This window comes from Pleuronectes platessa, chromosome 15, assembly GCF_947347685.1.
Source record: "Pleuronectes platessa chromosome 15, fPlePla1.1, whole genome shotgun sequence".
Lineage (NCBI taxonomy): Eukaryota > Metazoa > Chordata > Actinopteri > Pleuronectiformes > Pleuronectidae > Pleuronectes > Pleuronectes platessa.
Window position 1 is genome coordinate 23610140 of NC_070640.1, and position 9612 is coordinate 23619751.

Below are 9612 nucleotides of genomic sequence, written 5' to 3' on the forward strand. Positions count from 1 at the left end.
TACAGCAGAAAATGGGAGTAATGTAAACTCCCCGAATTAGGCAAGTGGGTTAGTGGATTTCTTTTTTCTCACAGCAGCATAGTCTCCTCTCTCTATTTCCTCTGGGTTAAGGATAAGTAAACAGTGTATTTACTCTGACAGAAGCCACAGAAGTCATCCTAAGTCATCCTGAATACATAAACTGAGACTGAGTGTTCCCTCCTCCTTCTCTTGATGAGCGTTGACTGATAATGTCAGATTCCCTGCTGTGTAATTCTGACTGATTATGGAAACACTTATCAGACTTTGTTTATGGTTTGTAATTCCATAAACCAGAACTCATACTTATGAAAGGACAAACAGTGGCATTTAATTAATTCTATTCTGTAATAAACCTAAAATGACTGCCATTTATATTTATCTGTAATACAACTGCTAAGAAAATGAACAGTGTTTAATGTCTGAATGTTGCCTCCCTCACAGAGAGAACAGACCAAACCAAAGCCAATGGAATATTTTGTGTAACAGTGGTGACGGGGCCGGAGGACTGAGATAATTTCCTGTTCAGCCTGCGGAATGAGAAAATAAAGGGAGAGTATTGTGGTCTTTTCTTTGCCAAGCAATTTGTAAAAACATTTTAAGAGAAGGGGCTGAAACTCCCCTACTTTGACTACTGATGAGGCGCACCACACGTTTTTTCGTCATAATAAACCCAGGTTTCAACTGGATACTGCCCAGCATGTGTACAGCAAGTACAAGCAACAAGTTTTTGTATTTGAAAGAAATTGTGTTCTTATATGCGTTTCCAAGAATCATATGTTGTACAACAAGGACAATACAAAATAACAATACAATAAAAATACAGTTTAGAGGTGCTGAAATTAATGAAAACAATAAAAAACTTAAAATGTTATTTTGAATGATAAAAACTGTTAAAGACTAACAGTAAAAGAAAATGAATCGCAGGTCTTATTTCCTCCTTTGTTCTCCATGCAGTTTTGAAGTGCAGTGTGTTTGAATGGAGGGAGAGTTTCTAATGGAGCTTAAATACTTTAAAGCTATGTTGTGCTGTGTTTTTTAAGTTGAGGGAGGAGCTAGAGGAACTAGATTTAACAGCAGATCAAATTTATACAGCGATATTCTAGTCTTGATAACCATTTGTGCTTTACAGTACAGCATTTCCATTAACCGCACATACATTGCTATCTCTATGAGAATGAGGATCAGGATGTTATCACACTCCGGCAAGACTCGTACTGCCGACCAAGAGGACGGCTCTACACTCTTCATCTACAGTAGCCCTCATCCTGAATGGTTGTACCTATATTCTTTGTAAAACCCTTCAATACAGAAATAAAAATCAGGTCAAGGTTGTGGAAGGGTCAAGCATATAACAAGTAATGGGAACAAACAGTGGTGTCCTTTGTGAAAGGCCTGTGATTTGTTGAGCAATCCATCCACACCAACTCTCTCTGACTCCCTTTGCTTCCACCATTACTAACCAATGAGCACAAAAGGGCAAATACACAGATCTTGTGGAGGTAGCACGGCAATTCTAGACACTGCTGAATAGGTCTTGTAGTTGCTTTGGATCTGGAAGGGGGGCGTCCATCGACAGAGTGCAAACTTCTACCAAGGCCCAACTGATTTTAATTCACTAGATCCAAATTTATCAAAAAAATGTAAAAAGAAGTTCTGGATCTTCCCCCTGATCCAGCCAGACACCAAGGTTTTAAACTAACAGACAAACTACCTAACTAAGTAACTCACCCATTAACTAGAAGGGCACTCTTCAGAGTTCATACCTCTGCCAAGGCTCAAAACTCCCCTTTTAAAACCACACATAAATTCACTAGATCCCGATTTTAAGTTGGATCTACACCAAATTGCACGCACTCATAAACTTCACTCCCTTTAACAAGACCGATTTTTTCATACAGAATTTCATATGGATATTTGGAAATGTTCAAAGTTTAAACTGTCAGACAAGTTAAAGTTGTTTTCTTCTGCACCTTCCCAAAAAAGTAACTACACGTTGAGGCGATGCAGACCCCAGGAGCTGTGATTGGTCAGCTTGGTAGCGTCGCATCTCCAGCAGACTCACCGCAATTTGTAAATTGAGTTGAAGGAACTTATACGGACGACGTATTTCTTTTCTTTGTTTCAGTAATTGCTCTTCAACATCTATCAGTTTCAAGTCCAACACGATCCGCTCAGTAACACTCGTCATTGTTCTGAAGTACAACAAAGATGCCAGAGAATTTGTAAATAAGACAACCAGAAACCATAACAGCAGCAAAGAAACCCTACCACCACTATTGTTTTGGCGGGGAATTTGCAGGGTGTCTCACACACACACCTAAAGATAACTATAAATGCTCGGCCCTGTGTGAGACTACATGCGCACCTCCGCAGTAAAGCTTCGATGCAGAAACATGAATCAGCAGTCAATAGTTGGCTTTAATTTTTTCCATTATGGGTCGTAATAAGCCTCTTGCGCAAACTACCTATAGTAGTGGCTTATTTTTTACAGATTAGTCTCAGACCTAAAGGCGATAATGCGAGGAGGCTTTTAGGGCTGAGCGGTTGAGTTGGACGTGGATTGGCTGTGAGTTAATGAGTTTGCTCAAGTGCCACAGGAAGAAATCCATTATTGGGTTTTCTTGATTAATCAGATGATGTTCTCATTTAATGGTGTTGGCGATGTTAGACGTGGAAACTAGATGACTCTGCTAAAGTCCCAACTGAGCAGTTTTAGCTGGATGTGGAGCCTTTCAAAAATCATATGATCTGTTAACCTCACTCTTTTCTCACTGCTGTTAATGAGAAAGTACATTTTAGCTCTTAAGTCACCTGTAGCTGGAGAACATCACTCAACTCAAAATGTATTTAGCAGACCTGGGACTGCTGTTGCAGCACTACTTTGTTAATCAGCTGACAAGACAAGTGCATTCTACTTAGCTTAACTCTGCTAACTTTAATCAAATCTAACTTCTTTGGGGGGGATGAGCAAATTAGTTTTTGCAGAAGTCAGCTCAGCAAACCATTTTTTGGACATGTATTGATCAGTATGTCTCCTACATGAGCTTATCACCACAGGCAATGAGACCTCCAGGGCGCCATTATCCACAAGCCTGTAGTGTGACGGAGAGCTGGCAGGAGGTACAGTCATTGATCTATAAGGTAGCAGAGGTGAGAAGGGTGCGCACACATCCATGATGTATATGAGCTATGTGAAGCAGGTTGGAACTAAATGTGATGGATACTGGATTTGATGCCCAACTTTATTCATTGTGGAGTCTGAATGTGTTCATACATCGTGTTCACATGCATTTTGTCCAACCTGGTTCACTGGGAACTGCAAATGAGAGTCAGTCCATCCAAGCATCTATCCATCCATCTAACCATCCATCCATCTAACCATCCATCCATCCATCCATCCATCCATCCATCAAACCAAACATTCATCCATCAATCCATCCATCCATCAATCAATGTCAGGTTGAGATGGCAGCAGGTCAAGCCAGGTGACTGTGCAGCTAACTCAATAAACAAATGTATCAGCCATCAGGAGGAATACAAATCAGCCCTAAGGCATACAAGGTCATTCATCATTAGCATTCTCATGTTATAAAAGTCATCCTCTTTGCCCACTCTCACAGTATGTTTCAGCAGAGTGTGCTGTCGAAATACATCACACACCATAAACTGAAGCCTCTGTGTGTATTCATGCCCAGACATGCTTTGCTGGAGATGGTCTTTCTGTGCTCTAGGTGTTGGCCTTCATTTGTCTTGTTGTATTATTGAAGAATCCATTTTCATGCAACAAGGTGCTTCAATAGAAAAAAGGCCACAACCTCATTGTTAACAGGAGGAACATTTCTCTCCACTCATTTTTCTCAGAGAGGTTTTTTTTGTTGTGTTGTGCTGAGGCACCGCCTGGCTTGTTGTCTTGTAATGTTTGAAGCACACTTAAAAAGCCTAATGAGCTGCCTTATTTAACCTTCTGTCAGGAAGAAGTGGATATAAATCCTCTGACTGCAATAACAAATTCTAGTCTTTTCGTCTATTGGATTTGCATAACAAGGAAGGATTCTCTGTGTGTGCATGTGTTTATTTATCTCCCAGGTCTGAATGTGTGAAGCTCTAGATAAAAATGTTCTGTTTATTTATTTTTTTCTTTGAAACATTTAGTTTAAAGCAGATTTAAATGAAATTAAAAGGTTTATGTAAACTCCGATGAAGTATTGATGTCATGGTTATATATTAAATTATGTTGTGGCTTCTATAATACAGTGGTTATACATTATATTTACATAGAGGAGACAGACATTCCCAAAGATTTGAGTTGTGCGCCCTCTGCTGCCTCATTGTGGAATAGAGGCTTGGAAAAGATTTCACCACAGTAAATAAGATTATTGACATCCATCAGCAGGCAAATCACAGGGCGTGGGATTAGAAGCAGAGAGGGAAGACACCTGGGCCTATTTCAACTGGCAGAAAATTGTGCCCCCCACCCCAACAACCACCCCATGCTCTCCTCTCTTTTGGATAATGTGCCACTGATTTGTTTGTAATGTGCATGTTGTGCATGTTCGGAAATTGTCAGAACTGCTTGTGAGATGAGAGATGATGAGTTTACTCTGGCTCCCGTATCAATATTTGCACTTGGAGATGAAGTTTTGTCATTTCCTGTCTTCTGTGCGAGCTGATCCACACTGCTGCAGCCCTCTCCTCAGTGCCTCCCTGTGCCACCGCCCTTCCTGTTCATATTTGATGTGAAATATATTTAACAGCAGCAGCGAGTAATGCATATATGTAATAGCCATGCATGCATTCAGCCAAACTCTCTCAAGGGTATTTTCCATGCATTTTATAAGCAGCTTGGAGTTAATGGGGGCTGTGGGGCAAGCATTTCCAAGAATAATGACTCACAAATGGGTTGAAATAGTAAACAGTATATCAAATGAAAGGAGACAGCTCAGACTGATGAGATGGGGCAAAAGTTTTGTAACTGCAAAATTATTCTCTATGATTCCCAGGGGAAGTTACTGCTGCTGAAATCCTCTTAACTGAGATTGAAGTTGTCTTTGTTTGTGTGTTGTGGCTGTGAACAGCAGTTTAGTATTTTAGTGGGGAAACATATGAAATGGAAATAAATTGGGATAACAGAGATTATATTTCGGATTCCATCATGTGTTTTTCCTTTTCCGTCAACATACTGTTATTCATATGCAACCCTGTTGTTCTCTGATCGATGCACTTCAGAGTTAGTCAGAGATTTCTTAGAGCTTCCCACTGCTCTGAATAAATCAATTGCCTCCAGTTTATAGCAGATTTAAAAATATAATTTCTTTGCCATTCCATAGTTCTATACTTTTCCAATCCTCCAGCCAATATTAGGATAAAGAGGGATTAGATGAAATGATTAGATGAAACTTTAATGACCACCTGGAGGAAAATGACTTGCCGAAGCTGTAGAAGTAAGGATCGTGGTAAGAATAAGAGAAGCGCCAAACTACTGAGGAGGGATGAAACAATACTTCTATCTGGCAAACATACTGAGGATATTAAGATAATTCATCACCAGTGATTTTATAGGCTGTAATGAATCTAAATGAGTCATTTGTTGTTTCCCACAAATATAGTTTGAACCGAGAGACCATAGCATACCATATACATTATATTTGAATTAAAGCAATTTGACAATGTCACGTACAACTGAACATTGTAAACTATGACAGGACAAGACAGAACATGAAAAGACAAGACAGAACATGAAAAGACAGGATAGGACAGAACAGGATGGAATGACACTGGATGTGTCACGGTTTGATGGAGGAGATGGACCCAGGATGCAGAGGTTGTTAACAAAAAGGTGATTTAATATAAAAAAGGCTTTAAACAAGAAAGAAACAAAACAGGAACACTAACACTAGTTCAACAGGCGACAAAGCGCACAGAGAACAACGAAGCAGGAGAAGCTGGTCGAGACAGCAAGCACAGACAAACCATATCTACACATGTGGAAACGGGCAGACAACGAATACCAACCCACAAAGGGCTTGGGGAACACAGAGGCTTAAATAGACAGACAGAGGGAAGGCAGGAGCAATTACAAACAGGTGAACCACATGAGGATTGGAGAAGACAATCAACGACAGGAAGTGAGACACAGAGAAGCTGAAACAAGACACAGTGACAGCGGGGCTACAAAATAAAACAGGAAATAGAAAACACAAGACAGAAAACCATAAACATAAATGACTGAGCGTCACAGGATGGGACGGACCGGAAAGGAACAGAACGAGACACAGAACGAATGGAATAGGGCAGAATAGAAGAGAACACAGAAGGACAGAACAAGTTTTAAGTACAAAAGAAACGGGGCGGTAGTTCAAATTGAAGTCAAACTGACTTTTAGAAGAACACACTTTTTAACCAGGATCTGACAACATAAAAATAGTGTTTCTACACTTGCGTCTTTGTATAAATGCTGCACAAGCAACTCACACTGATCTGCAGTCAGCTGTGTGAACAATTCCATCTACACCATGAAGTCATACAACATCTTTTCTTAACCATGCAGGATGGATGCTGGCAAGAAAAAAATTCACAAAATGATGTATTAGGGATACAAATCTATTATGGCTCCAACCAACTAGTTCTGCTTCATTTGTGAATGCCGTAACAGTATGAATTTGGGCCATGGTCGTCTGGATATCAACAGATACCACATCATACAAACTAGAGATGCTGGTTGAGTTTTTTTAGGCTAAACAATAAAAGTGCTGTCTGATTCGATAAGCCTCAACCCTCTTTTTGTTTTGCCTCCCACTGCAGCTGTAGAACGTATCAGTCGCTCTTAGTTGGACTCAGCAGTGCACACAGGTATTGCGTTCTTTTCTCTGTGTGTAATGTTGAGCTACCACCTGCTTTGGTGAAGATTTGAAATGATATCTAAACTGCTCTCACTCATCTTCTGTTTCTGCATTCTGGCTGAAGAGGCAACTTGTTCAATAGGCAACGATTTCCAAGGTGCTCAGAGGTGCTTTTCTCTTGATGCCCTGCTATGCCCTATCTATTTACACTGTGAACTTGACAGGCTTTACGTCAGGTAACCAGACCTTCTTGTCACAGGAACAGATGAGATTTTCGCTGCCCAACAATAAATGGCCCCAGTATTGCACCTGCAGACAGCTGATCAATGACAGTTAATAGTTCATTACTGTTTGCATAGAATAGCTTTTCACTAAACGCTTCCTGTCCAGTGACCGTCTCACAGCTGCTGCTGCTGGTGCTGTTCCCACTGGTCACCAACAGAGGTCGATAAAAATCTGTCAAAAGGGAGATTTACGACAGCCCTAACAATTACTGATGCTGATTATTCATTCCTTTAGACATTGTCTGATTTAATTAAACATTGATCCATCATTAATATGAAATGGAGCACTCACAAGACCAGCAAAGGCTATCAATATTGATGCAATATGCTGTTCTTTTTTAAGACATAGATAATTGTTTCTGTAAGTTATAATTGATTCATATCAATGTATATCCCCTGTATTCTTTTCAATTACACATGAAGCATCAACCCAATCATCTCTTAATTGATTTCATACATTGGCAGATATATGCAGCCTGCAGCTAAATGTGGTTTTACTTCCAATTACTTTGCTACTTGGTACGTGATACTTGCTTAGTACCTGAAAAAACACCAAATGTTGGAAAGTGGAAAAACTCAGTTCTGCTCAATCAGTGTATACTGAGAAAATACAAGGATCAACCAGGCACTTATCAGAAATAATCAAAAAGAGGGATACAAGTCCAAAGTCCAGGCTCTATGTTAGGTCTTGCACCTGCTGCTGCCAACACAGACAAATATGAGATAAAAATCCAGCCAAGAAATGTGATGATATGTTTTATGAATGTTATGTTGAGAGGTCCCGGTAAACAGATGTTTTTGACCTTGGATAGAACTAAGCTAAGCTAATGAAAACGGATCATTCAGGCTTCTTAGTGCTAAGACATGTGTGCCTTCCCGTGTAACACATATCAAGTGTGTAGGATGGGATCTATTAGCAGAAATGGAATATAATATTAATAAATATGTTTTCATTAGTGTTAAATCACCTGAAACTGAGAATTGTTTTGTTTTTATAATGGAAGAGGTAGCCCCCCGAATGGACACACCAAATTTTAGACAGTCCCCTTTGCATGTTTACAACACCTTAAGGTCACTGTAGGCCCCACTATGCTTGGACGGGGAAGGGTGAGCAGAGAGTTGGTTGCAAACTACAACTTCACTGCTAGATGGCACTAAACCCCACATACTGGTCCTTTGAAATGGCCTATGTAGTGGACATTAGTTATGCCCCTCCCCTGAGCAATGTCTTTCTAGTTATGGACCAGCAGATCTGAATACTATCCTTCATTCTACAGGCAGTTGTGTATGTTGTGTGAAAAAAACAGTAGGTATCAGCCATTTTGATCATAGGAAAATTGTCTTGGTAGAGCGGATCCTCCACCCACTAAAAGCTCTGTGATTCGATCCCAACCGCCTCCAGTCATCATGCGGAATTGTCCTTGGGAAAAACCTTACCTCACTTCTTAAAAAGGTTTCAGATGCCAGTGGCCATAGCTTGCTTGACATTACAGTATACACTGTTCCCTTACACTAATTTTTGCCAGCCAGCAGTCAGCCTGTATTAAAAAAGACACACATAATTATCAGCCTGTAGCTAAGGCTACATCTATACAATGTTTTAAACAATCTCTGTCCACACATGCATTTTAGTGTCGATCAGTTTTAATCCCAGTCTATACTCACTAGCCTGAGAACGCATATCACGAACCACTCCTATACACCGGGCTTGCACGTGCCAGTTTTAAGAAGGCATGCGTGTGCCAGTGTGCACAGGTAACTTTTGGTTGTTATTTGCAGAAAGACCTGGGCTACAATCAAGCTCATCTCCCACGCATACTGTTATTGTAAAATGCAGAATTTAAATGCACAACAGCTGTTACCAAAGACAGCAGGGTTAGCAACGCTTGTATTTGATTATCCACTACGCTCTATACTGGTAGTCGAGGCTAATGCAGGTTGTCTTCTTCCAGAAGGGCGTCATGTGATAGGAGCCTGACGAATCAGCGGCTAAGTCATGACCAGAATGACCCAATCAGCAAGCAGTTTTGAATATCTACTACGCCGTTGTTTTCAAACATCTCACTTTCGGCCCATATAGACTAAAATGCAGACCTAGAGTTTGAAGTAAAATAGAAGCACTTTTGAACTAAATCAGCAGCATAGTGTTGTGGACTGTCGACACAGAAGGCTCTGTCTCCAAAAGTTCGCAGTTTGGTGTTTGGGATGGAGAGCAATCCTGAGTTCGAGGACTGCAGCCTTCTGAGCAGCGTGTAGGGGTGGAGGAGGTCAGTTAGTATGGTGGGGCTAGGAAGTAGAGGGATTTTTAGCTGAGAAGGAGGAGTTTGTACTTGATACCGGTCTTGATCTGGAGCCAGTGGAGGTCGGGGAGATGTGCTGCCAGGGCTTGGTGAGGGTGAGAACCCTGGCAGCAGAGTTCTTCACAAGGACGTTGTCTGGTATACCGGACAGGACTCCATTACAGTAAT